This window comes from Ursus americanus, chromosome 10 (assembly GCF_024610735.1).
Source record: "Ursus americanus isolate L20-20 chromosome 10, mUrsAme1.1.p, whole genome shotgun sequence".
NCBI lineage: Eukaryota > Metazoa > Chordata > Mammalia > Carnivora > Ursidae > Ursus > Ursus americanus.
In genome coordinates, this window is record NC_142136.1 from 56,350,265 (window position 1) to 56,362,252 (window position 11,988).

Here is an 11,988-nt window from a genome sequence, read left to right on the forward strand (position 1 = left end):
ATCCATGGTTTACTCTCATTTTGGTTTATGCCAATTCTCCTGGGCTTGACTGCCTGAATAAACCAACCTCTTAAGAGTGGTTGATACCTAATCCAAAAAGGCTTTATGTCACCTTTTCTTGTACCCTGACCAGCTCTCTCCTTCCTCTCCTTGTGGCAAAGCTACATAACACTGAGTCTGCATAAAAAATCCACTGACTTATTTTTCTGTTCAGGAAAAGGCTTTCCCTCTGATCACCACCGAAGCTAAAATCCATCATTAAACAAGTTTAGAGTTGGTTCATTAAACAGGAATTGTTTCTAATTCAAACACTCAAGTTCTCCTGCCACCTTTTTCCATTATCCAGACTATTTTGTATTTAAGGCATTTTAAGGGTCACTATTAAGAGGGCAAAATTACAGAAAACCACTTTCATATAGAATGTAATGCATAATTTATAAATCAACCTATATAATAATTCTTTCCCTAAAGGTATAATACTTCTTTACAAATTAGTATTTTAAGAATTAGGTATTTTAAAAATGAAATACTTTTTAAAGGTCCTGAAGTTCTTAGGGCTTTTTAAAGGTACTAAGATTATTCCTAAATGATTAAAAACAATAAGACATAGCACAGACTTTCTCCAGGTTCTACCATGAATCATATTGCTAATGGAGAACTTAGTGTTAAGATGTGATTATGGCAAGAATGATCAGAACAGAGGATTCAGTAGGTATAGTCCCAAAATATATAAGAGGAAATTTCCTGTGACAAATCTAATCTCTAGAGCAGCTGGAAAGAAACTTTTAGAATATCTCTATTTTTATCTAAACTAAGAAATCAAACTTTACTAATATTTAATATGTAGCTGGACAACAGTGCATATTATTGTAATGTTTAGAGACCACTTCTCTAGAGTACCATCAGTTCTGTAGGCAGCCTCTGATTTCACTACTTTTTGACTCTAATATTTTAAATACAATAATTTGGATTTATACATTCTAAGTATAATAATCTTGAAATGTATATTATATTGAAAATTTTATCTTTGTTATACTATGCAATAAGTAAATGTTTATTCTTTAATCACTTTTAACATGAGATATTTATTTAACAAATCTTGGTAATTTATAGTTTCTTTGCATTATCATAGAACTGAGAGATTAAATATAAATCCTCATTTTACAGATGCCCAGATTATGAAGTAATTTGTGTCAAGTCTTTGGATTCATAGTTTCAGTGCTTTTTCCAATGCATCATCCAACTCATAGGACAAATAGCAGAATCTCATTATCCATCAAATGAGTGATAACAGTGCCATTGCACAAGATGGAAAGGTAAGGTATTTCTCATAGAACTCTAAGAGGAAGAAATTCTTTTTTAACTTTTTACTTTAAAATAATTATATATTCACATGAAGTTGCAAAAATAGTACAGAGAGGACCCATGTGCCTGCCCCCACTTTCCCTCACTATGTTTAAGACAATAATATACTGCAAACGCTAAGATAAAGCAAAGACTTGGATTGAATCAGCTGACCAAACTCTGGAAAAACTAACTGGCCAGAAGCTGAAGGCTGAAAAGGACTGTTTTGGGGCAAGGAGTCTGAATGAGGGGAGCTGTTCTAGAGAAAAGAAGAAGGGGAAGGGGAAGGGGAAAGGAGACCACTAAACCAACACATTCCTTGGTCAGAAGAGAAGTGATAGCCTCTATACCAGATAGACATTTTTTGTGCTTTTTTTTCTTTTGGTCCGTTATTTCATCATTTATCATTTCTTTTAAAGTTTTCCAGGTAACGTCATTGCCCATCATAACTTAAATCCCTACAGGTCACAGCAAGGTTGCAATAAAAAAGAATAACTTTCTGACTCCATCATCTAAGGGCAACCTTGTAGGAATATTAGCCCTCCTTAAAGTCCATAGGGGCTGGGGGGATGGCTTGTTTTAGTGTAATTCCATAGACACCATGTAGCATCCTCCTCCTTTTCCACTCCTGAGTGAGGGCCCCTCCTGGGTTCCTGGCTACTCCCAGTTGTGTGGAAGAGAGTAAGTGCCCAGGCCACTCTGATGTGGAAGGCACAAAGGCAACACTGCCCAGCTCTCTGTGTTTTAGAGAGATAGTAGTTAGATGCTGTGGCTTTACAGAGCCTTCCTCTTTACCGTGGTATATGGCATGGTGTAATTCAGCAGGGTGCTAGAATACAAAGCAATGAAGATGATAAGATACACGTACGTGTTACTGTGGCATTAATGAGACAAAAGCAAACTACTGGAAGGAGGTCAAGAAAGCCTTCCCAAAAGAAAAAAAAATTGGCGTTAAGTTTTAAGGATGTGCACAAGTTAGCTAAGAGAACAAACATTAGGGATGGGGATGCTAGGGAAGGGAAGCATTCCAAGTAGAATAAGAAAGAGTATGATGTGTTTGAGAATGGTATGCTGCTCAACAACGCAGAACAAAGGATATGTAGAGGGGATAGAGTAATGGTAGAATATTAAAGTCGCAAGAATTTCTTGAGTGCTTCCTTAGGTTGCACTCTTTACAGTACGTTGTCTTAATTAGTCCTTACCATAAACTGCAACTTAATTCTGGCCCTGTTTTTCAGATGAAATAGTAGAGACTTAACTAACTTGCCTGGGGTCACATAGCTAGTAAGAGGCAGGGCTAGGACTCAAATCCATCTGTGATTCCAGTCTGGAGCTCTTTCCATTTGACCACGTGGCCTCTTTCCACATGAAGTAGAAAGCAAATGGGCCAAATAATAAAAGGCCTTGGCAATGCAACAGCAAGATATATCACAGGATCCAACAACAGATTTTAAGGAAGAGGATGACCTAATGCCCTTTGTGTTGAGGAGGCCTCCTGTTGTGCAGTGGGGAGGATGGTGAGCCTGGAGCCAGGGGGACCATGTTAAGACTCTATCCAATCAGCCCAGGTGGAACATTAAAAGTCCTTGAACTCAATGCGACAGTAGGATGGGCTTAAAGAGAGAGGAGAAGATGATTTTGAGAAAATTTTGATTAATTTTGAGAAAACATTAATATACTTCTCCATAATAATAAGTCAAAGAAATAGAAACGTTTTAATTGATGCCGGGAGCATGTTTGATAAAATCCAATATCCAGTATTCACTTTTGATCAAAGAAATTTTAGTAAATGGCTACCTATATGCACTGAAAGCTAGCTTTGTGTTTGTGAAATTCTAATAGCATATCCATTAAATATAGGAATAAATACTTAATGCTCTAATGTTATTCTGGAAGTACTAGCTAATGCACTTTGATAAGAAAATAAAGTAAGGACTATGAAGACTGAAAAGGATGCAGAAAATTTATCATTATTTATAAACTATGCAATTAGACTTGTTGGCTAAGGGATGCACACAGCTCCTTTCCCCTATCCCCTAGCTCCATTTCAATTTTGGATTGGTCAAGTTCAAAGGCATTTTACAGGTGCCCTCCCAAGAGAACGGAGCTGTTACTGTGCTATGGTAGCACATTGTCCAGTGGAGCTACTAGGAATGGCTCTTTTGACTCTTTTTTTTTTTTTTTTTAAGATTTTATTTATTTACTTGACAGAGACAGCCAGAGAGAGAGGGAACACAAGCAGGGGAAGTGGGAGAGGAAGAAGCAGGCTCTCAGTGGAGGAGCCTGATGTGGGGCTCGATCCCAGGACTCTGGGATCACTCCCTGAGCCGAAGGCAGACGCTTAACGACTGAGCTACCCAACTTTACCCAACTTTTGACTCTTTTTATAAGGCTTGGGGAAACAATGTCAGAGCCCCATCTTGGGAGATAGCCAACCCATTAACTCCCCTTGTAGCTTTTCATTCCTTGTGCCTAAAAGCCAAGACAAGCCCAGTGATATAGTCTAAGTGCCCCAAGCTTTGGAGCAAATACATTTTTGCTCTTGCACAGTTTTCTTCTGGCCAAAGTGCATTGCAGGGGCAAGAGCCAAGATTGAGGATGGGACTCTAAGGTAGAAATAAACAGGGAAGATTTCATTGCCTGCTTTGGTTCTAAATCATGTAGGCATACATAGCGTACTGGTGTGGCCTAATTTGCTGAGTTCAACATTAGAGCCCAGGCAAATCATCAGATAATAGTGATGATTTACCTGGCTCTTTTTTTTGTTTGTTTGTTTGGTTTGGTTCGGTTTTTGTTTGTTCATTTTGGGTGTGTGTGTGTGTGTGTATGTGTATGTATTTTATGTGTATGTATTTTTCTTGGGGACTTTAGAGAAAAGAAGGTCAAGAACAGGATTGGGGTTTTTCTGGATTTCCTTGTCAAACACCACTTTAGTTTTTCCCACTTAGGGTATGACTTATGTATACCTCAAAAACCCAAGAAAATATACTAAAAAACTTTTAGAAATAATAGAGGTTAGTGATGCAGCCAGCTACAAAATCAATACACAAAAATCAATATGAAGAAAACTATAAAACTACTGAGACAAAGGAAGGCAAAATGGAGAAACATGCCGTTTGTAGAAGGAAGACTTGATAATATAAGGATGTCCGTTTTCCTAAAATTAATTTATAAGTGTAAAATTGTGTTAATAAAGTTCTCACTGATTTTATTTAAATAATTCTAAAATCATGACAGTGTAGTTTGGTAGAACCCTTTGGAAGCTTTGACTTTAGGTATTAAATTTGTCCTATGACTCAATAATCCTACCTTTAGGAATTTGTTAGTATGAAAAGATATATGCAGAAAGGTGTATAGCATTTTTATAATTGGGAAAAGTAGAAAGCAACCTATATATTCTATAACTAACTAGTTAGTTTATTACAAAAAAAGTATGGCAAATACTGTTGATTGTCCACCTAAAAGCTACCCTCTCTTTCTCTCTCTCTTTCTTTTCCTTTCTCTTCTTTCGTTTTTTTCTTTCTTTCTTTTCTTGTCTTTCTTTCTTTCTTTCTTTCTTTCTTTCTTTCTTTCTTTCTTTCTTTCTTTCTCTCTTTTTCTTTTTTACTTTTTATTAGGGGAAATTTCACACATATACAAAAATAGACAGAATAAGTTTCCATGCACCTTTCAGCTTCATCAATTAGCAATTCACAGCCAGACTTGTCTTATCAGTACTTCCATCCACTACCATATTATTTTGAAGCATCTTATCATTTCATCTGTAAATATTTCAGTGGATGTTTCCTAAAGACAAGGAGTCTCTTTTGAAAAACAACCAAAATACTATTATGATACTCTGAAAAACTAACACTAATTCCTAAGATTCTTTCAGAGTTCAGCTTTTCAATTACGTTGCAAGTACCATATATGTTTTTTTAACAGTTTAAGTGACTTGGAATTCAAAGTATGCACATTGCAATTGGTTGATATGTCTTTTAAATTTCTTTTAACTCTCCAGCGCCTTTTGTTTCCTTGCAATGTATTTGTTGGAGACACCAGGTTCTTTGTCCTCTAGATCTTCCAAAATCTGGAATTTCCTGAAGCAGTCTCCATATTTCCCATAAATTAGTAATCTAGAACCTTGATTATATTCAAGTTTTATATTTTACTTTTTTGCCAAGATGACTTCTTAGATGGTGTTGTGTCCTTCCATCAGAGGGATAGAATGGATTGTTTCTGCAATGTTAATGGTTGTTGATACTCAATGTCTATATCCATGCTATACTGAGTATGGTATACTGAATTAGATACTAACGTAGTTCGGTAGATGTTTTAAATGGTGAAATCCTAACTCTATCATTTCTTCTTCATTTATTAGCTGGAATATGTCTATAGAGGGGAAATACTTTCCTCAATGATTTGATTTCCCAGTGATATAGGACAAACATGATTCTTTCTCTTAATTTGCCGGTTTTCAAAACAATGAGTTGTTTCACTAGTGTGCTCCAGTGGTGACCAAATGAGTTTGTTTGTTGGTATCATTGTGAATTCATGGATTTAAACTTGCTTCAAGTGTTTCATCTCCTTTTTCTTGCGCACAGATCCCTGTTTTTGTTTAGGTAATAATGCAGTCAGTCACAGAGAAGAAATCCCAGCTTGACTGACCCTATCTTATCAATTCATTCTCATTTGGCAATGTCTAGGGTGGGCATATGACTGGTGTTGACTGTAGATACATATGAGGAAGATCACTTCCAAGAAAGACCCCTCCACCCCACTCAGGTGCCCCCTTCTTCTCCCCTATCCTTTGACCCCAGCTTTTTTCACATATCACAAGAGGACTTAATGTTAGGAGAGCTGCTGCTCAACTTGGAACATCTGAGTGGATACATGTGATACGTAGGCACAATTATGAACATTAATACTGCAGATCTAGACTTACTGACAGAGAAAGATATCTATGATATTGCTGATATAGTACATATTGTTAAAACTATTTACATAAGATTGAACACAAGTGCATATATTTACACCGAGACTTGCCTGGAATTAAGTTCATCAAAGTATTAAGAGTGGTCATCTCTTACTGATGACAGATTGGTGAATTTCCATTTTATTTGTTGTATTCTTCTCTAAGGTATAAGGCTTAAATTTTTGTGTAAATAATTAACTTTTTGGAAAGTATGATTCTGTGCAATTCTCACTTCACTCATGTTACTTATAATGAATTCTTTTCAAAAAAATATATCCCATCATAAAAATTCTTTTTTATAAGACCCCATAACTGGCATCACATCACATGATTTTTCTCCATAGTATAATCATCAGGCAGGAAATGTTTTGATTCTGGAATAACATTTCCTGATAAACATTTTTTGGAAACATTTTAAGCATTTCCTGATCTGAAAATTTTTGTGACTTTTTTTTCCTTTGTGTATCTTATTGTTATAATCAACAATACTGTCGAGCCCAGTGGGACATAATCATCCTGTGGAAGAAAAAACTTTTAGAAAAACACGAGGTTTTTTAGAGACATCTTCCAGTTGCCAAGAAAATATAATTGGCACAATTTTCACTTAGTGGTAAAAATAATAAGTAGTCTTCCTTTAGCCTACATTTAAGAAATTTCAATTTCTTTGGTACATTTAATTCTCCCAAGAAACTGCATATTCTTTTTTTTTTTTTTTTAAAGATTTTATTTATTTATTCAACAGAGAGAGACAGCCAGCGAGAGAGGGAACACAAGCAGGGGGAGTGGGAGAGGAAGAAGCAGGCCCATAGCGGAAGAGCCTGATGTGGGGCTCGATCCCGTAACGCCGGGATCACGCCCTGAGCCGAAGGCAGACGCTTAACCGCTGTGCCACCCAGGCGCCCCAGAAACTGCATATTCTTAAAACCAAAAAGATATTAAAAAAAAAAATCTAGGCCTCCAGAATAAAATTAGAAAGGGCCTTTTTTCCTATTGCTTAATTACCCTTTATGTGGCTGGTTCCGCCAGCGCATCAGCACAGGAATCCAGGGCTATGCCAACCATGACAGTAATCAAAGGAAATAGAACCAACAACTCTCCATGGCTCATGTGCCATATGCCCTGTGTTACCATAGTTACTGGGGCAACTTCAATGAAGGAGATAACCTTGCTCTCCTGGACCTCCCAAACTACGGTGGGGAAATCCCCCGAAGACATGCGGGGAGATGAGCTGGAGATGAATCTGGAAAGGGAGTTCTCTGAGGGCATTCCTGCAGGACTGAAAAATTCATACACTCCAACCACTGTCAAAGTGTTAAATGTATGGTGTGGAGAAATAGAAATTGACTAGCTAGAACGTCTAAGAACACCACTTTTTTTTTGTTTGTTTGTTATATTAGTCACCATACAGTACATCCCCAGTTTCTGATGCAATGTTCCATGATTCATTATTTGCGTAAGAATACCACTTCTGAGTCAAAAGAAAATCATGGAAAACACTGAGCTTAAAAATATAAAAAATAAAAAAATAAAAAAAAAGAAAAAACACTGAGCTTAGCCTGATAGCTTTTACGCCCAGTTCGTTACAGAATAGGCTTTTAGATTTCTAGAACTAGGACTAATATGTCAATGTTTGTATGAATTTTTCAGTCCTGCAGTGGTGCTTTAATCTAAAATGTAACAAGAAATCTTAGTTTAAAGATGGAAAACATGGTATAGTATAGTCGATTGGAGCTTTTCTTTCTTTCTTTCTTTCTTTCTTTCTTTCTTTCTTTCTGCACAGCACATTTGCTTGCAGTACCCCATTTCTCTTGGGGAATGCTTTCCCAATTCCATACAGTCTGGATGAGACTATCAGTCATACTGTCCATTACTCTCTGGCTCTGGGGTGGTCATGTGACCCACTCATGGTTCATTATATGTTTGGTATACTGATTGATCTAGGAATGGACACACAATTCAGCAGGAAAAGAGTTTTCCTCTGGATTGATGCACAATGTGAGGAGCCAGTTGCTTTTCTGCTGGGGTTGCTGTGCTGGGAAAAAGTGAATCTGGTGCTGTCAGTGAATGTCTTCTCTAGCTGCATGGAGGAAGCCTGTCTTTAGCGGAAAGGAAAAGAGACCAACAGACAGAAGAAAGCAGAGGTAGACATGGAAATAAAGAGAGATAGAGATGAGGGGGTGGTGAAGAGAGGGAAATGAAAAAACAATAATACTTCTTATGCCTAAATCGAAATTCATCCCTGGACTTCCCAGTTTGATGAGCTAACTTACTTTCTCCTGCAGTCTTCCTGTCTCTCTCTTTGTTGAGTTAGCTTGTCTTGGGTTTCTGAACTTGCAAGTGACAGAATACAAGTTGCTACCTATCACTGTCTCATCTTTGAGCCCCATCATGAATCTACTCGTACAAACCCTTGTGAACAATGTAGTTTTCTAAATATTTCATAGAAGAGAAAAAAAGAGGAGGCTGACAAGATATATCCACAGCACACAGCCAACAAACAGTCATAGGGGTGTCTTGTCTCTCCATTCCTAATTGAGGTGGTTCCCTTCTGCTTCTCCCGCCTCACAACCTCCAGCTCCCTTGGTTCCTTCTGTTACATAGAACAATTTATCTTTTTTCACTTGAGTATTTTCTTGAGGTTCTGATTTGTATTCCAAGTACTTTTTCTTCAAAACTAAAACCAATGTATCTATTTTATTTTAAACATTAGTTGGTCTCAAATTGTAATTCTTAAGGCATGACTTCCTGGTTAAGTGGAATGGAGTATGTGATTCACACCCCCATGTATGCCCAAAGCAAGCCACCAGCCAATTGCTGCCATGAAAACAGTGAAAGTGCTCAAACATTTGTAAATGAAGAAAAAGGGACCAATGATAGAGATGCTTGGGTCATTCCTTAGGCCAAGCTTTGATCAGTTTACCAACTCAGCTATATGAAAGGAAGAAATGGAACAGATCATCCAAGAAAGGGCTACATTCATGCATCCATGCATGAAGTCTTCTGTTGCACAGTGGTTCTGCCCAAGAGTAATCATGACCCAGGATTAGTTCTGGAATCAAATTACTATTCCCTTAATTGGAGGAGAAGAGGAAAGGATGAAGACGGTATGGCAGAATACTGGTTGTCCCTGCAATATCAGCTGTCTTCTTCTTAAGTAATAAAAGCCCTCAAATTTAGATGAGTTCTAGCCACCTAGAATAAAAGCTGTATTTACCAGCTGCCCTTGAAGCTATGTGTGGGATAGGGCTAAGTGCTAGACAATGAGATGTAAGCATAAGGTGATAGGTGTCCTGAAAGTGTCCTTAGAGGTGGGGGATATGCCTCCTCCTCCACTTTTCCTCCTTCTTGTTGGCCAGCATGCAGATGTGATTGCAAGATCTGGAGTAACCTCTTGGGCCACAGGTAGAAGTCACATGTTTAAGATAGCATGGCAACAAGTTAGAAGGAGCCTGGGTCTCTGATAATTGTAGAGTTGCCATACCAGCCTCTCTCTTATGAATCATCTGCTCATGGTAGCTGAACCTATTTTAACTGATACCAACAGAGATATCACCTACTTTATTGAGGTAATATCAAGAAGACCTTAAACTCCATGCTAAGAAATTTAAATTTTTTTAATATATGATGAGGAACAAATAATGGATTTTAGATATGAAGAAAAATTCATTCACATTTGTGGTACTCTTGCATTTTCCCTTTACATCACTAGGAACTAGAGCACAACTTTTAAAATTTCATTAACCACAGGAGCAAAGAAAAGAAAGGGAACAATAGAAGTGATTTTGCCAATCTTAATCTTCACTTAAGACAAGTTTAGTATTGATATGATATACATAGGAATTTCTAAGAAATGAATGGACAATGTTAGAATAAAATTTTCAGTTAACAACATCTATTTTTTTTCCAGCTCTGGAGATTTACTGGTCTTCTGCATAAAATTATTTACTCTCTTCTTTTTGGATTAGTAATCAGTAATGGATAACTAGCAAGTAATAAATAAATTAAAATAGAAGTAAGGGACTAGGATGGTACAATGGACATATGCAATTTTGGGCTCCCCAGGGTTCATTCTCTGGTTCTAACAGCACTGTGGTTTCCTGTAGAGGAACTTCCACTTTCAATATTAGTGTAAAAGGATATGGTCCTCAACAAGTCCTTCTGCCATCATCGAAAGGTTTTGAATTTTTAAAACCCTTGTAGTTGTTGTTATTTGTGGATACTCTATCTTAAAGAAGTTGATTTTTGCCTGAGTGTGCATGTGATTATATACAGCACAGCATGGATTTTCCACTCAGTATTTTTGAGATTTATCCATGGTGAATCATTTTGATCTCGTTCATTTTATTTATTTATTTATTTATTTATTTATTTATTTATTTATTTATTTATATTATGTTCAATTAGCCAACATATAGTATATCATTTGTTTTTGGTGTAGTGTTCAATGATTCATTAGTAGCATATAACACCCAGTGCTCATCACATCATGTGCCCTCCTTAATAGCCATCACCTGGTTATCCCATCTCCCCACCCCCCCTCCCTTCCATAACCCTCAGTTTGTTTCCCAGAGTCCAGAGTCTCTCATGGCTTGTCTCCCTCTCTGAATTTGTCCCATTCAGTTTTCCCTCCCTTCCCCTATGGTTCTGTGCACTATTCCTTATATTCCACATATGAGTGAAACCATATGATAATTGTCTTTCTATGCTTGACTTAGTTCACTGAGCACAATCTCCTCCAGTTCTATCCATGTTGATGCAAATGGTAGGTATTCATCCTTTCTGATGGCTGAGTAATATTTGATTGTATATATGAACCACATCTGCTTTATCCATTCATCTGTTGAAGGATATCTTGGCTCCTTCCACAGTTTGGCTATTGTGGACATTGCTGCTATAAACATTGGGGTGCATGTGCCCCTTTTTTTCACTACATTTGTATCTTTGGGGCAAACACCTAGTAGCCCAGAAATGGACCCTCAACTCTATCATCAACTAATCTTTGACAAAGGAGGAAAGAATATCCAATGGAAAAAAAGACAGTCTCTTCAATAAATGATTCTGAAAAAATTGGACAGCCACATGCAGAAGAATGAAACTGGGCCATTCTCTTACACCATAAACTCAAAATGGGTGAAAGACCTAAATGTGAGACAGGAATCCATCAAAATCCTAGGGGAGAACACAGGCAGTAACCTCTTTGACATCAGCCACAGCAACTTCTATCAAGACACGTCTCTAAGGCAAGGGATACAAAAGCAAAAATGAACTATTGGGACTTCATCAAGATAAGAAACTTCTGCACAACAAAGGAAACAGTCAACAAAACTAAAAGGCAATGCACAGAATGGGAGAAGATATTTGCAAATGACATATCAGATAAAGGGCTAGTAACCAAGATCTATAAAGAACTTCTCAAACTCAACACCCAAAAAACAAATAATCCAGTCAAGAAATGGGCAGAAGACATGAACAGACACTTCTCCAAAGAAGACCTACACATGGCGAACAGACACATGAAAAAATGCTCTACATCACTAGCCATCAGGGAAATACAAATCAAAACCACAATGAGATAACACCTTACACCAGTTAGAATGGCAAAAATTAACAAGACAGGTAACAACATTTGTTGTCGAGGATGCGGAGAAAGGGGAACTCTCTTACACTGTTGGTGGAAATGTATGCTGGTA